The sequence below is a fragment of the Tupaia chinensis genome, unplaced genomic scaffold (genome assembly GCF_000334495.1).
Source record: "Tupaia chinensis unplaced genomic scaffold, TupChi_1.0 Scaffold000007_1, whole genome shotgun sequence".
In the NCBI taxonomy this organism is placed as follows: Eukaryota; Metazoa; Chordata; class Mammalia; order Scandentia; family Tupaiidae; genus Tupaia; species Tupaia belangeri.
Window position 1 is genome coordinate 2,481,822 of NW_006159436.1, and position 8,280 is coordinate 2,490,101.

Below are 8,280 nucleotides of genomic sequence, written 5' to 3' on the forward strand. Positions count from 1 at the left end.
TTTAATAGCCTAAAATTGTATTTCCTACCTACATGATGGTGGTAGTGGTGATAGAAGGGTAAATTACCTCTAAATGTACTTTGAACCAAGAATGGGATACAATAGGATCAATCTATTCTCTCTCTCAAAAAAACAGAGGAAATGCTAAGATTTTTTTTTTTTTTTTTTTTTTGCTTCTTGTTCTCTTCTTCCACACGCATGACCAAGAGAAAAAGACAGACAGGCAGAAGCTCCAACAGGGCTCTGGTGCCCTGTATCATGGGCATGCAGGAGTCCAGTTTGTGTAGGAAGGCCTCCAGATGTGAACCCAGCCCCTCCAATGTGGGTCAGATACTTCACAGTGTTGTATTTTACTGTTCTGCTACCATCTGGCCCCAGAAATGCTACCTCAATCGTGAGAATGTGAAACAAAACAAAAACTAATACTGGAAGCTTCACTTCTCCTCAATTACTGAACAGTAGAAATCAACCCAAACTCAACTACTTGATAAGCCAGGGCAGCAAAGCAGAGCAGCAGTCCTCAGACCCCACCCCATGTGGTACTGAGGTGTGACTACAAAAAAATCCACAATGCTTTAAAGAAATCTAAAGAATTTAGATTGTTGTCAGCTCCTCTTTCTCATTCTCTGTATCTCTTAACTTAAAATCCAAACTCTAAAACAAGAAAGTTCAGAAGTGAGAAGTGATTAAGAACTTGGGATTCAAAGTTCTCTTGCTAGTCTACGAGTAGACTATGAAGTAAGAATAAATATTGTTTAAGATGCAATGAAAAAGCAAATTACAGCTCAACAGGTGTTGGCGCAGCCGCAGTGGTACAGCGGTAGTGCAGAGCTCTGCGATGCTGGGACCCATCTGGAAGATCAGGGCTCAAGTTTCTAGCCTGACCTACGTATGTTAGGTATGCACCTAAGTGCATGATCCTGGCTGGGAAAAGTTGGGGACAGGGGACATGATATGAGACTGTTGAGGGTATCTGCTTTACTTTCTGTGTCTCTCTCACACTCATGAAATAAACAAATCAATCAAGTTTTTTAAAAAGCTGAGTAGGTATCATTATTAAAAATTGAGAGGTCAGCAGTTAGTGTAATGGCTATGTCACTGGACTCCCATGTAGTAGATGGCAGTATGAGTCCCAGACCCGGTGGCCTAAACTCATGCCGGGCGTGTGTGCATGCATGCCCAAGATCCTGAGAGGAGAATGGAGGAGAAGGGATTGCGGTGTGGTCATCTCCCCTGGGGGGTGATTTCTTGCTTTCTGTCTGGGGAGCGCACGCACCCTATAGCAAAAACCTCTCAAAAAAAAAAAAAAATTGAAAGACCACTTTATTACAGTAATGTTCTGAAGACACACACCGTAATTGTTCTTTAGGATCATGCAAATAAAAGAGGTTTGCCACGGTTCCTGTTCTCCATGTTAAGTTCTTCCTGGATGAAGTTACTTATTCTTATAAATACCAAATGTAACTGATGATTCCCAGACTAAAATCCTTACCCCACAATCTTTCTTTTTAGTTCCAAACTTTCAATTTCTAATTGCATATTGGACATTTCCACCCTGGTATCCCACATCATCTCAAAAGGCATTATGTCCAAACATTACCCATGTGATTGTAGTCGATGGAGTACAATGTCTCAGCAGCATGCACCCAGCAGCTGGCCCTCCATTTACAACTTATTTCAGTATTCCACTACTCCGTAAAATTCAAATTTTCACTTGTATCAGTTGTTTAAAAGAGTTTAACAAAATCCTTAACACGTTAATTCAAATTTTTGTTTTTCCTCAATACTAGAGAGTGCAAGTGCACAGATACCCAAGAGAAGGTGGGTATGATGGCAGGGAGAGAAAACAATTCCTAACAGAGCCTGCTCACGCCACAATCCTCTTCCTTCAATACTCTATCCCATCAGAATCCTGGGCAAGTAAGCCCATGCATGCACTAGAGACATGCTTATTTTCCAAGCTGATAGGGCCAGAATTCAAACCCTGATCAGTCATGTGGGATCTGGCTTCCTCTGCAAGCAAAGTGCCAAACTGACGTGGTATAGGCTGGTCCACATATTCATTTCTATTATCTGTGTGAAAGTCATGGTTTCACTTTTGCCTAAAAATTATCTTTGAACACTCTCTATTCCCTAAGCCCTGAAAACTATTACCAAACACAGTGGCTCACAAATACCATGCTCTTTTAAAAACATCGCTTTACTTTGAAAGAAACTATTTTTTCCACCTGAAAAACCCACCCCTTAGTCTTAGCTTGGTAAACTTGACACAGCTTGGATATCTCCTTTTCCTTGGTCTTACACAGTACTTTGTAGATACACAAATATGCTGTCTGTGTGGGGTTACATCACTTGCCCTTCCCTGGCTGTGTCCCAAACACCTAACAACAGACTCACAGGAAGCACTGAGTACACGCTTAATGAATGACAAGATATGTAGCATGCACAAAATAAGTGAAACTCTGCTACAACTATAAAAAAAATGGTTTGAACTTTTGATTTATAACACCTCATTTATAACAAAAGTAAAGTTAGTTAGAACTAGTTGCTGGGGCTGAGACTCCGACTGTGGTCAGCCACATGGGAGCTGACTCTGCACATAACATTTAACTGCTGTACTATGGGCCAGCCCCACACTGTACTTTTCAATTTATATAAAAATGGATGTAATGCAGAATATATTTATTTTCCATTTTCCATTAATATTTATTTCATAGTTTGAGATTTACATTTAGATCTCTGATCCACTGTGAGTGGAAATAAAAAGATTAAATGGATAATAGCCATTTCTGAAAATATATATTACCATGAAAAGAAGGAACATGAAAAATATGCTGGACCCATAGGCATATGGGCCCCAAATCCTGACAGAATAGAGGAATGGGGAGAAAGGATTGTAGCATGACCATGCCCCACTGGGGGGGTGCTTTTCTCTCTCATTTTCTCCCTTTCTCTCTGGTGAGCGCATGTGCCTTCTGGCAATTAAAAAGAAAAAAGTACAATAATATTAACTTCTGAAGCTAATTCTGGTGTTCTGCATACTGTAGGTTGTTTAGTAGCAGTGCTAATCTCTTCTCATTAGATGCCAGTAGCGCCACCCTTCAAATGTGAAAATCAAATTACCGAAAGTCCCTGGGAAGCCCTGGCTGAAAAACACTGGTCTAGGGGCCAGCAGGTGACATGGTGGCTAAGATGCTGGACTCCCACATGGCTGACTGCAGTTCAAATCCCAGACCTAGTGGCTTGAAAATCATGTCAGGTGCATGAGTGCCCAAAATCTGGGAGTACGGACTGCAGTGTGGCCATCCTCCCAGGGCGTCGTGACCTCTCATTTCCCTCTCACTGTCACTCTGGCAAGTGCATGCACCATATTTCAAAAACAACAAACACTGTTTAGACAAAATAGAGTAAGCAATTATAACTCAGTGTGGATAAGCACAGAGGATAACATGAGCACCTAGTACTGGGGAAGACTAGAGGAAAGAATTCCTAGGAGAAAAGTCTAGGCGAAGACTTAAGTGATGAAAAGTCAGTCATCCAAAGTCCAAATATTAGGACAAAATATTCCGAACATATCAAAGGCCTAGAAGACAGAGTATGTGGCTCCTTTTCTTTTATTCTTAGAGAGTTGTAATTTTCTAAATCCTAACTTCTCCAAACTCAGGAAATCAAAAATAGATGCTTATTAATGGATTGAGGACAAAGTTTCTATGCATAAACTCAAGAGCTGTGTACTCCTTTCCATTTTTCCACACACATTTAAAATTATTCCCTGCATTTTTCTAGATAATGGACATGTTAGTAGTAAGTGCTTCCTAACAGCCATTTTTAAATGTCAGGTGCTACTGAATTTCATGCATAAGGACTTGGTAACCATCCTCAAGACCTCGCAGTAGCTTGTCTAGAAAAGAGTTGTGGTAAGAAAGCAGATTTAATAAAAGAGCAAAGTGATTATTCAGGAAAAAACTATAGTTAAGACAGGCTAAAAGCTAGACAGGAGCATGTGTTTGGTTTCACGGCAATAGAAACTAGAAAAAGTGAACAAAAGCTTTATCAAACCCAATACCCTCCCTGAATAAAATGCTCAACACTTTGCCATTGTCTGCATTGTCTCTATCACACCACCTCACTGTCTTACATTTAAAAACCTGAAAAGGCTCTAATACTCCTTGCTTCAAAAGAAAATTAATTCACATATCTTTCTACCTAACATGTTCTCAGTGAAGTTTTCCTAAACTTTTCAAGTTTGTACGTGTATAAAAATCTTGTTCTTCCTTTAAAAATACTTCATACTCTCACACACGTTTGGCACATGCGCATGCATGCCCAAAATCTGAGAGAACAAAGGAGAAGCGACTGCTGCATGGCCATCCCTACCAGGGAGTTATTTCTCTGTCTCTGTCTTTCTGACATGTGCAGGACCTTATAGTATAAAACCATAAATAAATAAACCATACATAAAATGCTAAAAAAGAAAAAAATCATTCTTAATGCCAAAATGCCAGATAAGATTATTTTTCCACTCACACTAGTAATCTTTTAAAAATAAAAGAGGGGACCAGTAATTGGCATAATGGCTATGTCACTGGATTCCCACGTAGCCAACTGCAGTTTGTGTCCTGGACTCAGTGGCTTAAACTCACGCCAGGTACATGTGCTTGCGTGCCCAAGATCCTGAGAGGAGAATGGAGGAGAAGGGATTACAGCGTGGCCATCACCCCTCAGGGGTGATTTCTCGCTTTCTCTCTGTCTTTGTCGAGCACATGCGGCCTATAGCAAAAACCTCTCCAAAAATAAATAAATAAATAAAAGAGTGACTGGCAGGTGGCATGGTGGTTAAGGCACTGGACTCCCACATGGCTAACTGCAGTTCAAGTACCGGACCTGGTGGCTTGCTTTCTCACTTTCCCTGTGTCTGTCTCTCTGGTCAAATTTTAAAATGACAAATAAAATAAAATAAATAATTCCTTTTTTTTTTTTTTTCTTGAAAGAGACTTTTTTGCTATAGGGCACATGAGCTTGCCAGAGAGACAGAGACATAGAGACAGAAAGTGAGAAATCACCCACCGGGGGATGGCCACACTGACATCCCTTCTCCTCTCAGGATCTCGAGCATGCATGCACATGCACCTGGTGTGAGTTTTAAGACACCAGGTTTGGGAATGGAACCACAGTTGCCTACCTGGGAGTCCTGCAATATAACCATAACTCCATCAGCTGGTCACAAATAAATAATTTTTTAAAAATAAAAAACAATGAACTAGAGATGGCGAATGGCCACGTTGCTGAATTCCCATGTAGTCAACTGTGGTTTGAGTCCCGGACTAGGTGGCTTAATCTCATGCTGGGCGTGTGTGCATGTGTGCCCAAGATCCCAAGAGGAGAATGGAGGAGAAAAGACTGTGGTGTGGCCAACCCCCAGAGATGATTGTTCACTTTCTGTCTCTCTATCTTTCTCTGTCTTTCTGACAAACATACACAACCTATAGCATAAACTTCTCAAAATAAAATAAAATAGTGGCCATCCCCCAGGAATGATTGCTCACTTTCTGTCCATCTTTCTCTCTCTTTCTAACAAGCATACATGACCTATAACAAAAACCTCTCAAAATAAAATAAAAATGAAAACATTTTATTTCAAAAAAATATGCCATACTAGTTTAAAGTATCTGAGCTATTAAAATTCCTGTAAGATAGCTGGTCTTCATTACTAATAAAAGAAAAGTATACCAACAACACAAGGTTACTGGATAAAAGATTTACCTAACAATGTGTTTCACTGAGCAAATTAAGTTTTCTAAAAGTAAATTAGATGTCAAACTCAAAGCTCTGAAAATGTAAACAGAAAATATAGATAGGCAATTTATAAATAGATTTATTATAATACCAGATTTTGAATGCCTCAAAGCTGGAAGGAATTCTAGAAAACAAAGTAAAACAGAAGTTGCCACAGTTTAGTCATATTATTCTGTACTTCTTGGCTGTTTGATTTCCTTTTATAAAAACTTATAATATCCTACATAAAATAAGCCAGACACAAAAGGGTACATATGACTCCATTTACATGATGTACCAAGAATGGTCCAATTCATAGATACAGAAAACAGAACAGTAGTTGCCAGGGGCTGTGGGAAGGAGGGTTAGTTGTTCAAATGGATATAATTTTAGTTCAAGAGGTGAAAAAGTTCTATAGATAGATGGTGTAGAGATAGCTGCACAACAATGTGAATTTACTCGATACTACTGAATTGTACACCAAGCCACCTGTTGGTCCCAATAATTTGTTTTTGTCTGTTTCAGATCTTCTATTAGTTGCAACTATTCTTAACTGTCATAATGATATATCTTGCTACGAATCCATTTTCGTCTCTGTTGTGCTAGGTGGTTCTTTATTGGCCCTTTGAATCTGGGTATTTGTACTATCTGATTCCAGGAATTATTATTATTTTTTCTTTTTCTGGAGAGGTTTTTGCTGTAGGGTGTGTGCGCTCGCCAGAAAGACAGAGACAGACAGAAAGAGAGAAATCACCCCCCAGAGGGGATTGGCCACACCACAATCCCTTCTCTTCCATTCTCCTCTCAGGATCTTGGGCATGTACGCACACGTGCCCGGCATGAGTTTAAGCCACTGGGTCTAGGACTCTAACCATGGTCGACTACATGGAAGTCTAGCGACATAGCCATTACACCAACTGCTGGTCCCACAAGGAAATTTTCTTCGATGATTTGTTTGGTTTTATTTATTTATTTTTGCTTCTCTTTTCTTACCTCTATTTCTTTTCTTTTTTTTTTTTTTTTGGAGAGATTTTCGCTATAGGGTGTGTGCGCTCACCAGACAGACAGAGAGAGACATAGAGACAGAAAGCGAGAAATCACCCCCAGGGGGGATGGTCACGCCGCAATCCCTTCTCCTCCATTCTCCTCTCGGGATCTTGGGCACGCACGCACACGCACCCGGCGTGAGTTTTAAGCCACCGTGTCCGGGACGCGAACCGCGGTCGACTACATGGGAGTCCAGCGACATAGCCATTACACTAACTGCTGGTTCCCTTACCTCTATTTCTAGAACACCTTTCATTTGTTTATCCTATATTCATTCTTCTTTCTTCTTTATCCTTACTAGAGAGCAGACCTCCTCGATTGACTCTATTATTTTTTTCCTTATTTTTCTATTTTCATTTTAATTATGTCTTTTAAATTTCCGATTTATTTTTGCCATTCTACTCTTATATTTTGAATCTCAAAGAACATAGTCCCCTTTTCCCTTTTGCATAGCATCCTATTCTTGTTTTACATATGTGTTTATTTTTCTCATTTCTTTTGAAGTGCTGTGTTAGATCGCCTATCTTGGAAATCCCTTTCAGGATAGAAATTTTTTACCCTTGACTAGAATACTCAGATTTAAAAGTGGAGCACAAAAGTCTATTAAGAGCTTTGTGAATACAGGTCAAGCTTTCAGCCAACCTGTTTTTTAGGGGATTTGGTATCAGCATATTTAGATTTTGCTGGTTTTTGTTTTTCCACCTCTTGGGCTTGTCAGATAGCCCTGTAAAGAATCTTCCAAACTGTTAGGTGAAATACATAAGCCTAGCTGCATTGCTCTGGAAGCTGGATGTGTGGGTGGGGGAAGGCAAAAAAAAAAAAAAAAAGAAAGAAGTATGTCAATAGTAAGTATTTACATATTTCACTTAATTTCTGCATAATGGGTTCCCTTCCACTATATCTAATATCCCCTCAGTTAATAAAATCTCTGGTTCCCTTGCTCCAGAGAATAAACCTCAAATCTGACTTGAAGTTTCAAGAGGACTTGTCACCTTTTAAAGCAGTCTGGTTAAAGTTTGCAGACTGAACACATGATTTTATCTTCTGAAACTCCAATGAAAGAATGAAGAACTTTTAAAAACAGGTGTAATTAATAAAGAGAAAACAGACAAGGAAAGGACACAATGGCAACAAAATACTGTGTAAAGAGTGAGCTAGAATTCCACAGACTAGTGAAAACACATGTAAAGTTCAAGACAGCATAAACGAAGATATAGAGCAACATCTACTTCACTGCATCCCTTTTTTCTCCTTTGTCTCTCTAATAAAGCTATGATCCAAGATTCTGAATCCAGCAAGTTCTGAGTAGTTACATCTACTCCTTCCATTTTAGTAATTAATTAATATGAAAATGATTCCAAAACCTGTCTTTCCATCCACTTTCCAGAGTCAAATATTTAGTTCACTAGTGGACTGCTCCATGTCACCAGATTAAAAAAAAAAAAAAAAAAAAATCTG

The 8,280-nt window shown here is 39.4% G+C and overlaps 1 protein-coding gene across 3 annotated transcripts in view; it reads right to left on the reverse strand.

Annotated features, from left to right (window-relative positions):
- NAA35 (N-alpha-acetyltransferase 35, NatC auxiliary subunit) overlaps positions 1-8,280 on the reverse strand; it is an 86,583-nt gene that overhangs the window by 34,321 nt on the left and 43,982 nt on the right. The window lies entirely within an intron of this gene.